The sequence below is a fragment of the Cucurbita pepo genome, chromosome LG16, assembly GCF_002806865.2.
Source record: "Cucurbita pepo subsp. pepo cultivar mu-cu-16 chromosome LG16, ASM280686v2, whole genome shotgun sequence".
Classification (NCBI taxonomy): domain Eukaryota; kingdom Viridiplantae; phylum Streptophyta; class Magnoliopsida; order Cucurbitales; family Cucurbitaceae; genus Cucurbita; species Cucurbita pepo.
In genome coordinates, this window is record NC_036653.1 from 1,428,584 (window position 1) to 1,440,516 (window position 11,933).

At 40.7% G+C, this 11,933-nt stretch overlaps 1 non-coding gene across 1 annotated transcript; it reads right to left on the bottom strand.

The window, feature by feature from the left end:
- Positions 1–2,485: 2,485 nt before the first annotated feature.
- On the bottom strand, positions 2,486–2,560 carry TRNAK-CUU. The gene has a single exon. It is a non-coding gene; the product is annotated as a tRNA-Lys (tRNA).
- Between the last annotated feature and the right edge of the window lie 9,373 nt (positions 2,561–11,933).

Genomic DNA, 11,933 nt, shown 5'->3' on the forward strand with positions numbered 1-11,933 from the left:
CTTAAGGGTTTGATTCATACTTGTTTTATTCGACCCAAAATTGAATATGCTTAATAATTAGACGTGTTAATAATTTGTTCGTTCGTTTGTTCGTTCGGTTGCAGTGGTATAGGAGGGCTGTTATTGATCGCAGGTCTGTACAGTGTGCTATGGGGAAAGAGCAAAGAGCTGAAACTCAATTTAGGGCCAAAAGAAATAGACAGAGAATGCAGTTTGCCAGTGAAAGGAAGCGACACAACTAAATCATGACAACTCACTATTTTCCTTTAGGCTTTCATTTTATTTCATTTCATTTTAGATAAATCTTATAATTTTTGTTATTTTGAAATTATTTTTTCTTCAATTTAATAAAAATAATAATTCTTTTCGCTTGAGCTATTCTAAACAATCATTTGTAATAACTTCGTTAGAGGGCTTAAACCTCCGACCTTGTGGTTAACAGCCACACGCTCCTATTCCAGCTAAGTCCAAGCCCACCTCTAGTAGATATTGTTCGCTTTTGCACGTTATGTATCGCGGTCAACCTCACGATTTTAAAATGTGTCTACTAGGTTTCTAGTATCTTACAATCCACCACCCACGTTGGCACACCGCCCAGTGGTAAGAAATGTTTCATCCCCACTCGAGCCGATGTGGGATCTNGATGTGGTATCTTACAATCCACCACCCACGTTGGCACACCGCCCGGTGGTAAGAAGTGATTGCATATACGAATTGTCGCTTCTAAGAGTGAAGTTTATCTGCAAAGAACAACACGAGCCATGTTGTCCTCATTCACATACTTTCTAAAAAAATCTTAGAAGGTCATCTAACATAGGATTGCTCGTGACCTTCTAAGATGCCCACCAACTCCACCTTGGTTCGTTCAGCGTAAAGCCAACATGGCTCGTGTTAGGTCACCTTCTAAAAAAATCTAAGAAAAAAAAGGTGTACCGGGTTGGTATAGGTAGTAATTTCAATTTTTTTTAAGTATTTCTCATGAATCCTATTCTTAGAATCATTTTCGTTCAAATATGGTCTCGATTCAGTCATGTATTCCTTATTTATTCGGGCATCACATACCCACCAACTCCTCCTTGGTTCGTCCTTGAATTACATCCTACCAGGAGAGGTACCAACATTTTCCTGCATCCCCTGTGACATCACCTATTTATCGCTTCTAAGAGTGAAGTCTATCCCCACAAACTAACACGTCTTTTCAGCATGCTTTTGTCTTTTTTGACATGTTTCCTATGACATGACCATGTCACCTATTTGTCGCTTCTATGATGCTTAAATCTCATACAACAGAGTAAAACATCAAAGTGTTCGAATAACGATAATAATATTTGGTGCAGGGAATAGTGGCAACTGGGGTTACATATTCGATTCAAACGTGGCTCATTAAGAAGAAAGGACCCGTTTTCTTAGCCATGTCAACACCAATTGTTCTTGTTCTTACAACTCTTGGTTCGACCTTTCTTTTTGGCGAGAATATCAGCCTTGGAAGGTAACTTAAGGGTTTGATTCATACTTGTTTTATTCGACCCAAAATTGAATATGCTTAATAATTAGACGTGTTAATAATTTGTTCGTTCGTTTGTTCGTTCGGTTGCAGTGGTATAGGAGGGCTGTTATTGATCGCAGGTCTGTACAGTGTGCTATGGGGAAAGAGCAAAGAGCTGAAACTCAATTTAGGGCCAAAAGAAATAGACAGAGAATGCAGTTTGCCAGTGAAAGGAAGCGACACAACTAAATCATGACAACTCACTATTTTCCTTTAGGCTTTCATTTTATTTCATTTCATTTTAGATAAATCTTATAATTTTTGTTATTTTGAAATTATTTTTTCTTCAATTTAATAAAAATAATAATTCTTTTCGCTTGAGCTATTCTAAACAATCATTTGTAATAACTTCGTTAGAGGGCTTAAACCTCCGACCTTGTGGTTAACAGCCACACGCTCCTATTCCAGCTAAGTCCAAGCCCACCTCTAGTAGATATTGTTCGCTTTTGCACGTTATGTATCGCGGTCAACCTCACGATTTTAAAATGTGTCTACTAGGTTTCTAGTATCTTACAATCCACCACCCACGTTGGCACACCGCCCGGTGGTAAGAAATGTTTCATCCCCACTCGAGCCGATGTGGGATCTCACAATCCACCACCCACGTTAGCACACCACCCAGTGGCTAACTCTGATACCTTTTGTAATAGCTCAAGCCCACCACACCGCCCAGTGGCTAACTCTGATACCTTTTGTAATAGCTCAAGCCCACCACACCGCCCAGTTGCTTCGATTCCCTCTCAACCGCTAGAAGAACCATAATTCCAACAGTCGTGATTAATATTGACATAACTGGCCTATCATGTATCGCCATAAGCATTATACCGTCGTCAACCTCACGGTGTGTTTTTCACGTGGGTTTCGACGACATTGGGTGGCTATCCATTTTCATGTTAATTTTACCACTCCGAAAGCAATATAGGTACCTGTCTATCTCTTTGCTAGAAGGAGGGTTTTGAACCTCTGACCTTGTGGTTAAGAGCCACACGCTCTAACCAACTGAGCTATTCCAGCCAATCATTTATCATAGCCCAAGCCCATTTTTAGTAGATATTTTTCGTTTTTGTCCATTATGTGTCGCCATCAGCATATCGTTTTAAAATGCGTCTACCAAGGAGAGGTTTTCATATCATATAAGGAATGTTTCGTTTCCTTCTCCAACTGCTAGAAGATATTGTCCGTTTTTGCCTATTATGTGTCGCCATCAGCATCATCGCTTTAAAACGCGTCTACCAAGGAGAAGTTTCCTCACCATACAAGGAATGTTTCGTTTCCCTCTCCAACTGCTAGAAGATCTTGTCTGTTTTGGCCTGTTACGTATCGTCGTCAACCTCATAGTTTTAAAACGCGTCTACTAGGAAGATGTTTCTATTAAACGTACAATAGATCATATATGTACAAATCTATGATTTCCTGGTTTGTTACCAAATCTATGATTTTATGGTTTGTTACCAAATCTATGATTTTATGGTTTGTTACCAAATCTATGATTTCATGGTTTGTTATGCAATCTCATTATACATATATAAATACATGAGGTTGTGACCCATATAGGTCACAGTGCCATTCAACTTAACATGGTATCAGAGCCAAGGTTTATTCATTAACAATGTCTATCATATCTTCTTCCTTCTCCCCATCGACCATCTCCAACACGATCTCAACTACCATGGCGTCGACTTTTGACCCAATCCTTCTTCACCACGTTGTCAGAATCCATCTCACCAAAAACAACTTCGTCATATGGCGCACCCAGCTCCTCCCCTACCTATGGAGTATAAAGCTTATGGGCTACCTCGATGGCACCATTGTCGCACCTGCCAAGCTGGTCCCTTCTGATGGTGTTAATATAACACATGCGGAAGCAATTTGGATCTTAGGCACTTTTAGAACATCAATTATAGTAAATAACTAGCATATTCATAAGTATTAAAACTTAATGAGTTTGAATACTAACCTTTTGTAGTTCAAACTNACTGTTCAGATCCGTGTTGAGCTCGCCACGTCCAAGAAACGCGATCTGTCTGCTACAAATTATTTTCGCAAGATCAAAGGGCTGGCCACCGAGCCGGCCGCCACCGGCTCTGCCTTGTAGGATAATGATGTCATCTCGTATCTTCTTGCTAGTTTTGGCCCTAACTATGATCCCTTTGTCACCTCAATGACTATCAAGAGTGAAGCCCTCACGCTTGACGATGTGTTTACATATTTAATGGCGTTTGAAGCTCGCCAACAACAACATTAAGCTGAACTTTAGTTAAATCCTGGATTTTATGCCAATTATGTTGGTCGTGGTGGTAAGCATAAGAACCGTGGGCATAGGGATCATGGTCATGGCCGTTATCAAGGTGTTGCGCCCTCTCGTCCTACTGGTGATCGTCGTGACCCTTCTGCTCGTCCTTCCTATCATATCTGCGGCAAAGTGGGGCATACTGTTGTTCGCTGCTGGCATAGGATGGATAAGTTCTATCAAGATGAACCTCCTTCTGCTCCTTCTGCGGCACTGGCGGCTACTTCCTCTTACAAGATTGATCCAAATTTGTACAGCGATATAGGCGCCACTGATCATATCACCAGTGACCTGGATCATCTCGCTGTGCGTGAACGCTATCATAGAGGTGAACAAGTTCAAGTCAGCAATGGAGCAGGCTTGCGTATTTTGCATACTGGTCATTCTTTAATTAATATTGTTGCTCATCCTCTTGCATTGCGTAATATTTTGCATGTGCCTGAAATTTCAAAACATCTTCTTTCCGTTCATAAATTTTCTGTGATAATGACGTATTTTTTTAATACCATCCTTTGCATTTTTCTATTAAGGATCGACAGTCGATGAAAAGTCTTCTAGACGGGAGGTGTGAGTCTAGTCTCTATCCTATTAAGCCATCTGATGTCGATGATCTCAAGCACGCCTTAGTGAGCAGATCTACTACTCACACCCAATGCATGCACGTCTTGGACATCCTTCATCTCAAGTAGTAAAGTCAATTTTGCGTCTCAATAATATTTCTTGTGTTAGTGAGTCACCTTTGTTGGTTTGTAATGTATGTCAGTTAGCAAAAAGTCATCAGTTACCATATACTAGTTCTTCTCCTAGGTCTTCATCACCTTTGGAATTAATTTTTTCGGATGTATGGGGTTCGTCACCTCCATCTGTTGGGGGTTTTAAATATTATATTAGCTTCATTGATGATTTCAGTAAATTTTCGTCAATCTATTTGATGCAGAATCGTACAGAAGCTCCTCGTATACTTTTGCAGTTCCAAGCTCATGTTGAGCGTCTCTTAGATATTAAAATCAAGTGTGTCCAGTCTGATTGGGGTGGGGAATATCAGAAAATTCATAATACATTCTTTTGTTCCCTTGGAATTGCTCATCGTGTTTCGTGCCCTCACACGCATCAACAAAATGGGTCTGCTAAATGCAAGCACCGTCATATTATTGAAACTGACCTAGCCCTTCTAGCTCATGCTGATGTACCTATTAAATTTTGGGATGACGCATTTCTTATAGCCACATATCTCATCAATCATCTTCCTACTCGTGTCATCGATAATAAAAGCCCCTTAGAACGTTTTTTTCATACCCCACCAAATTACTCCTTATTAAAAGTTTTTGGGTGTGTTTGTTGGCCTCATTTTCGCCCTTATAACAAACAAAAGCTCTCTTTTTTATCCAAGGAATGTGTCTTTCTAGGCTACAATTCTTTACGTAAAGGGTATAAGTGTCTTGACACTGATTCTAGTCGTGTCTATATTTCTAGAGACGTCATATTTAATGAGAATGTTTTTCCGTTCAAGAGAGCCCCACCCAATTCTTCCCCAACCTTGCAGCCGACGCAAAATGCCCCTGATTTGTGCACCTTGCATTTGGGTAGCAGCAGTACTGATATGAACCAAAAAAACATCAATCATACAATATACTTCAATGAAGATGTGAAGAAAAGGTTGTCAAAATTATCAAAAGAATGTTTCAATTCATGCCACATTGAAGAAGAATGAAGTTTGATTGTTATAAATTTTGGGTGGGTTACAATTTAGAGTAATTTAGAGTTATTGTGTTTTAAAACTTTATTTACTTTAGGTTACATTTACATAATGGCTAATTATGGCCATAAAGTATGAATGTTAAACTCTTGGAATGCCTTTTATTTTGTAGACTATATAAAACCATGTATGTTGTATTTGTAAGTAGACTTGGAAAACACAGTAAAAGAAGCATTTGTGCTCTTCTTTAGCCAATCTTCTTTAGCCAATGGCTAAGTTTCTTTGCAATTCTATGTAGTTTAGGTTGCATGTAGAATCATTCAAGCTCGACATGATCAATCTTGCTTGTGGAATGATTCGAATCTCAATCAAGTGTTCTTGTCTTGAGATATTTAATCAACAAGAATCATTCAAGCTAGACATGATCGATCTTGCTTGTGGAGTGATTCGAATCTCAAACAATGTTCTTGCCTTGAGATATTCGATCAACAAGGTAATCCGAATCTTATTTTCCAACCTTGCAGCCGACGCACAATGCCCCTGATTTGTGCACATTGCATTTGGGTAGCAGCAGTACTAATTTGGATAATGGTCATATGCATATATCTGTGCTTACTAACTTTTTGGATGCAGAAAATCTGGTGCCCACATCAGCTTCAAAATTGTCGTTGCAATCCTCTGCGTCGCTGCCGCGCGAATCGGCGTTGGATGTTTCACCAATATTGGGCCTCAGATCCTCCTCCAGCAGATGATATTGCACAATGTCCGGTCGGATCCTCAGCCGCTGGTCAACCGACTGCTGTAGCACCGATTGCTCCCCTCGCAACGGCTGGTACAACTGTCCCCTCAATNTCGCAACGACTGGTACAGCTATCCCTTCAATTGTGGATCCTGCACCTACTACTCATCCGTATGGTACTCGATTGAAGCATAATATCAAGAAACCCAAGGTGCGTACACATGGAACAGTAACATATTCTGTAGTTTGGTCTTCTGCCTCTGAACCTACTTCACATATTATTGCTATGGAGCATCCCCTCTGGCGTTAGGCAATAATTGATGAATTTCAGGCACTTCTCAAAAATAAAACATGGCACTTAGTTCCTCCTCGTGCTGGTCTTAACGTTATTGATTGCAAATGGGTTTTCAAACTCAAGCAAAAGCCAGATGACTCTATTGATCGCTACAAAGCACGCCTGGTTGCTAAAGGGTTTAAACAGCAGTATGACGTTGATTATGATGATACCTTTAGTCCAGTTGTTAAGTCCACTACCATTCGGCTCTTTTTATCTCTTGCTATTTCTCGTGGTTGGGCTATTCGGCAGATTGATACTCAACATGTTTTTCTTCATGGCTTTCTTAATGAAGATGTTTATATGAAGCAGACCCTTGGATTTGTGGATTCTCAATATTCTGGTTATCTCTGCAAGCTGGATAAGTCGCTTTATGGCCTCAAACAAGCTCCGCGTGCTTGGTTTTCTCGCCTTAGCTCTAAACTTTTACAGCTGGATTTTACACCTTCAAAGGCTGATGTCTCTCTTTTCATTTTTAACAAGACGGGCATTCAGATATATATCCTCATCTATGTTGATGACATTATTATCATCAGCTCATCTTCTACGGCTACTGAAAAACTTCTTACACTGCTTCGGGATGATTTTGCCGTCAAGGATCTTGGCATTTTGAGTTATTTTCTTGGGATTGAGGTCCGTCATACTTCCAATGGACTTGTTCTTACACAACATAAATACATTCAAGATTTATTGTCCATAACCAATATGCTCACCCCCAAAGGTGTGCCCACACCTATGCTTCCTATTGAGAAGTTGTTATTGGATGGAGGTGAAAAGCTCTCGCCTGAGGATACTACTTGCTATCGGAGTGTCGTTGGTGCTCTCCAATATTTGTCTCTGACACGTCCTGATATATCCTTCTGTGTCAATAGAGTATGTCAGTTCATGTCCTCCCCGACTTCTGTACATCAGGCGGCAGTCAAGCGAATTCTTCGTTATCTACATGACATTATTGATATGGGCTTGTGTCTTACAAAGTCCAGCACTGATTTGCTGAATGCCTTTTCAGATGCTGATTGGGCCGGGAATCCTGATGATTGTCGAAGCACTAGAGGCTATGCGATCCTTCTTTGGTGGCAATCTTATCTCCTGGAGTTCAAGGAAACAATCAACAGTTTCTCGTTCTAGTACGGAGGCCGAATATAAGGCGGTTGCTGATGCCACCACCGAATTAATCTAGATCCAAGTCCTCTTGCGTGAGCTCGGGATCTCACAAGCGCAAGCACCTAGCCTGTGGTGTGACAACATTGGTGCCACCTATCTGGCCGTCAATCCAATCTTTCATCAACGGACGAAGCATGTTGAGGTTGATTATCACTTCGTTCGTGAACGAGTCAGCTTGATGTGCGACTCATATCTTCCAAAGATTAGCTCGCCGATATTATGACAAAGCCACTGCCAAATCTATGATTTCATGGTTTGTTATGCAATCTCATTATACATCTATAAATACATGAGGCTGTGACCCATATAGGTCACAGTGTCATTCAACTTTGTGACTAAAGCGCGAGACAGCGTGGGCTTGCATTGTCACTATTGTATCCTAGATTGAGTATAAATAGATTGAGTATTAAATACATCTATGTAAAGGTTAAGACTCTTCCACAATAATTTCCATTCAATCAACATTTAGAGAAGTGACCTCCAACCTTGTGACTAAGGCCACACGCTCTAACCAACTGAGCTATTCCGTTATTTCGCTATTCCGTTATTTCGCTATTCCAACCACTCATTGGTAATGGCTCAAGCCCACTAGTAGTAGATATTGTTCGCTTTTGCACGTTATGTATCACCTCAGCCTCACGATTTTAAAATGCGTCTACTAGGGAGAGGTTTCTACACCCTTATAAGGAATGTTTCATCCCCACTATAGCTGATGTGAGATCTCACGATCCACCACCCATACTGGCACACCGCTCAGTGGCTAACTATTATACCTTTCGTAATAGCTCAAACCCACTGCTAGCAGATATTATCCGCTTTTGCCAATTATGTGTCGCCATCAGCATCACCGTTTTAAAACGCGTCTACCAAGGAGAGGTTTTCATACCATATAAGGAATGCTTCATTTCCTTCCCCAATCGTTAGAAGATATTGTCCGTTTTGGCTTGTTACGCATCGTCATCAACCTCATAGTTTTAAAACGCGTCTACTAGGAAGATGTTTCCACGCCCATGTAAAAAATGCTTTATTTTTTCCTCTCCAACAAATGTACGATATCACAATAAGCAATTAGGATGACCAAGTAGTCTAAGGTACTAACTCAAGGTCTCTATAGGGTTTTAGCACTGCGGATCTACCGACTCATCTATAGGGTGCATTGTCACCTTTGTGAAGGACCAATATCCTAGATTGAGGTCGAACCTCATCATATCTCTTACACAATATTGTCCTTAAATGCTTGCTAGAGTCTTTCTATGAGGTCCATCACCCCCATGACACTATTGATATGGGCTTGTGTCTTACAAAGTCCAGCATTGATTTGCTTAATGCCTTTTTGGATGCTGATTGGGCCGAAAATCCTAATGATCATCGAAGCACGGGAGGCTATGCGATCCTTCTTTGGTGGCAATCTTATCTTCTAGAGTTCAAGGAAACAATCGAAAGTTTCTCGTTCTAGTACAGAGGCCGAATATAAGGCGGTTGCTGATGCCACTGCCGAATTAATTTGGATCCAAGTTCTCTTGCGTGCGCTCGGGATCTCGCAAGCGCGAGCGCCTAGCCTGTGGTGTGACAACATTGGTGCCACCTACCTGTCTGCCAATCCAATCTTTCATCAACGGACGAAGCATGTTGAGGTTGATTATCACTTCGTTCGTGAACGAGTATCGACTTGTCAGCTTGATGTTCGACTCATTTCTTCCAAGGATCAGTTCGCCGATATCATGACAAAGCCATTGCCAGCTCCTTCTTCTAGCAATTTTAGGCGCAATCTGAACTTAGTAGTACATCGTCCAGATTGAGGGGNCTAGCCTGTGGTGTGACAACATTGGTGCCACCTATCTGGCCGTCAATCCAATCTTTCATCAACGGACGAAGCATGTTGAGGTTGATTATCACTTCGTTCGTGAACGAGTCAGCTTGATGTGCGACTCATATCTTCCAAAGATTAGCTCGCCGATATTATGACAAAGCCACTGCCAAATCTATGATTTCATGGTTTGTTATGCAATCTCATTATACATCTATAAATACATGAGGCTGTGACCCATATAGGTCACAGTGTCATTCAACTTTGTGACTAAAGCGCGAGACAGCGTGGGCTTGCATTGTCACTATTGTATCCTAGATTGAGTATAAATAGATTGAGTATTAAATACATCTATGTAAAGGTTAAGACTCTTCCACAATAATTTCCATTCAATCAACATTTAGAGAAGTGACCTCCAACCTTGTGACTAAGGCCACACGCTCTAACCAACTGAGCTATTCCGTTATTTCGCTATTCCGTTATTTCGCTATTCCAACCACTCATTGGTAATGGCTCAAGCCCACTAGTAGTAGATATTGTTCGCTTTTGCACGTTATGTATCACCTCAGCCTCACGATTTTAAAATGCGTCTACTAGGGAGAGGTTTCTACACCCTTATAAGGAATGTTTCATCCCCACTATAGCTGATGTGAGATCTCACGATCCACCACCCATACTGGCACACCGCTCAGTGGCTAACTATTATACCTTTCGTAATAGCTCAAACCCACTGCTAGCAGATATTATCCGCTTTTGCCAATTATGTGTCGCCATCAGCATCACCGTTTTAAAACGCGTCTACCAAGGAGAGGTTTTCATACCATATAAGGAATGCTTCATTTCCTTCCCCAATCGTTAGAAGATATTGTCCGTTTTGGCTTGTTACGCATCGTCATCAACCTCATAGTTTTAAAACGCGTCTACTAGGAAGATGTTTCCACGCCCATGTAAAAAATGCTTTATTTTTTCCTCTCCAACAAATGTGCGATATCACAATAAGCAATTAGGATGACCAAGTAGTCTAAGGTGCTAGACTCAAGGTCTCTATGGGGTTTTAGCACTGCGGATCTACCGACTCATCTATAGGGTGCATTGTCACCTTTGTGAAGGACTAGTATCCTAGATTGAGGTCGAACCTCATCATATCTCTTACACAATATTGTCCCTAAATGCTTGCTAGAGTCTTTCTATGAGGTCCATCACCCCCTCACCATTTCCACATATGGCACTCATCATAAGGCCACTTACCTAATTAGCAAGTTTGACCGACCATATGTGAGCTTGTAGCAATGGCTAAGAGATTAGTGGTGTCTAAACCCTTATATAATAAGGAGAGCTTGAACCTCCAACCTTGTGATTAACAACCACACACTAACCAACTGAGTTATTCCAACCAATCATTGGTAATGGTTGAAGCCCACTAGTAGTAGATATTGTTCGCTTTTGCTCGTTATGTATCGCCGTCAGCCTCACAATTTAAAAATGTATCTACTAGGGAGAGATTTCTACACCCTTATAAGGAATGTTTCATCCTCTCTCAAACTGATGTGGGATCTCACAATCCACCTCCCACGCTGGCACACCCCCTGGTGGTTAACTCTGATACCTTTTCTAATAGCTCAAACTCACTGCTAGCCGATATTGTTCGCTTTAGTTCATTATGTATCGTCATCAGCATCATCGTTTTAAAACGGGTTTACTAGGGAAAGGTTTTCACACCCTTATAAGGAATGCTTCGTTTACCTCTCCAACCACTAGAAGATATTGTCCGTTTTGGCCCGTTACGTATCGTCGTCAACCTCATAGTTTTAAAACGTGTCTACTAGGGTGATGTTTCCACACTCATGGAAAAAATGGGATGTTTAGATATAAATATGGAGATGTACCAACAGATTTCCTCAAAGTCGTGGAGATTTAGATGAAGTAACATTGTAGATATTAATTGAACTCACGTAGATTTAAAATAGTCGTGACAAAAGCAAATAAAATAAAGGTAAAATAAAAATTGATTGAAATCTAATAAAAGTTAGCCTAAAGTTAGGTGTAATTTAAGACGAACAAAATCACAGTTATATCTAATAAAAGTCTAGAGTCTAGATTGAAATCTAATAAAAGTTAGTGTCCTCACCACATAGAGGGGCCATAGGACCCATGGGTGGGTGTAATTCTGGGGTAAGTCCATCTATATGAAATATGAAAGCTCGGCAAATTTGGTAAATTTGGTGTCTATCGAACACTAGACGAATACGAATGCTCGGACACTAGACGAACATTCCACAACACGTATATCCATTCGCCAAAATCAAATCTACACCTGCTAGTTTAAAAATGCCTCAAAATGTACTTTAGGGGAGGTA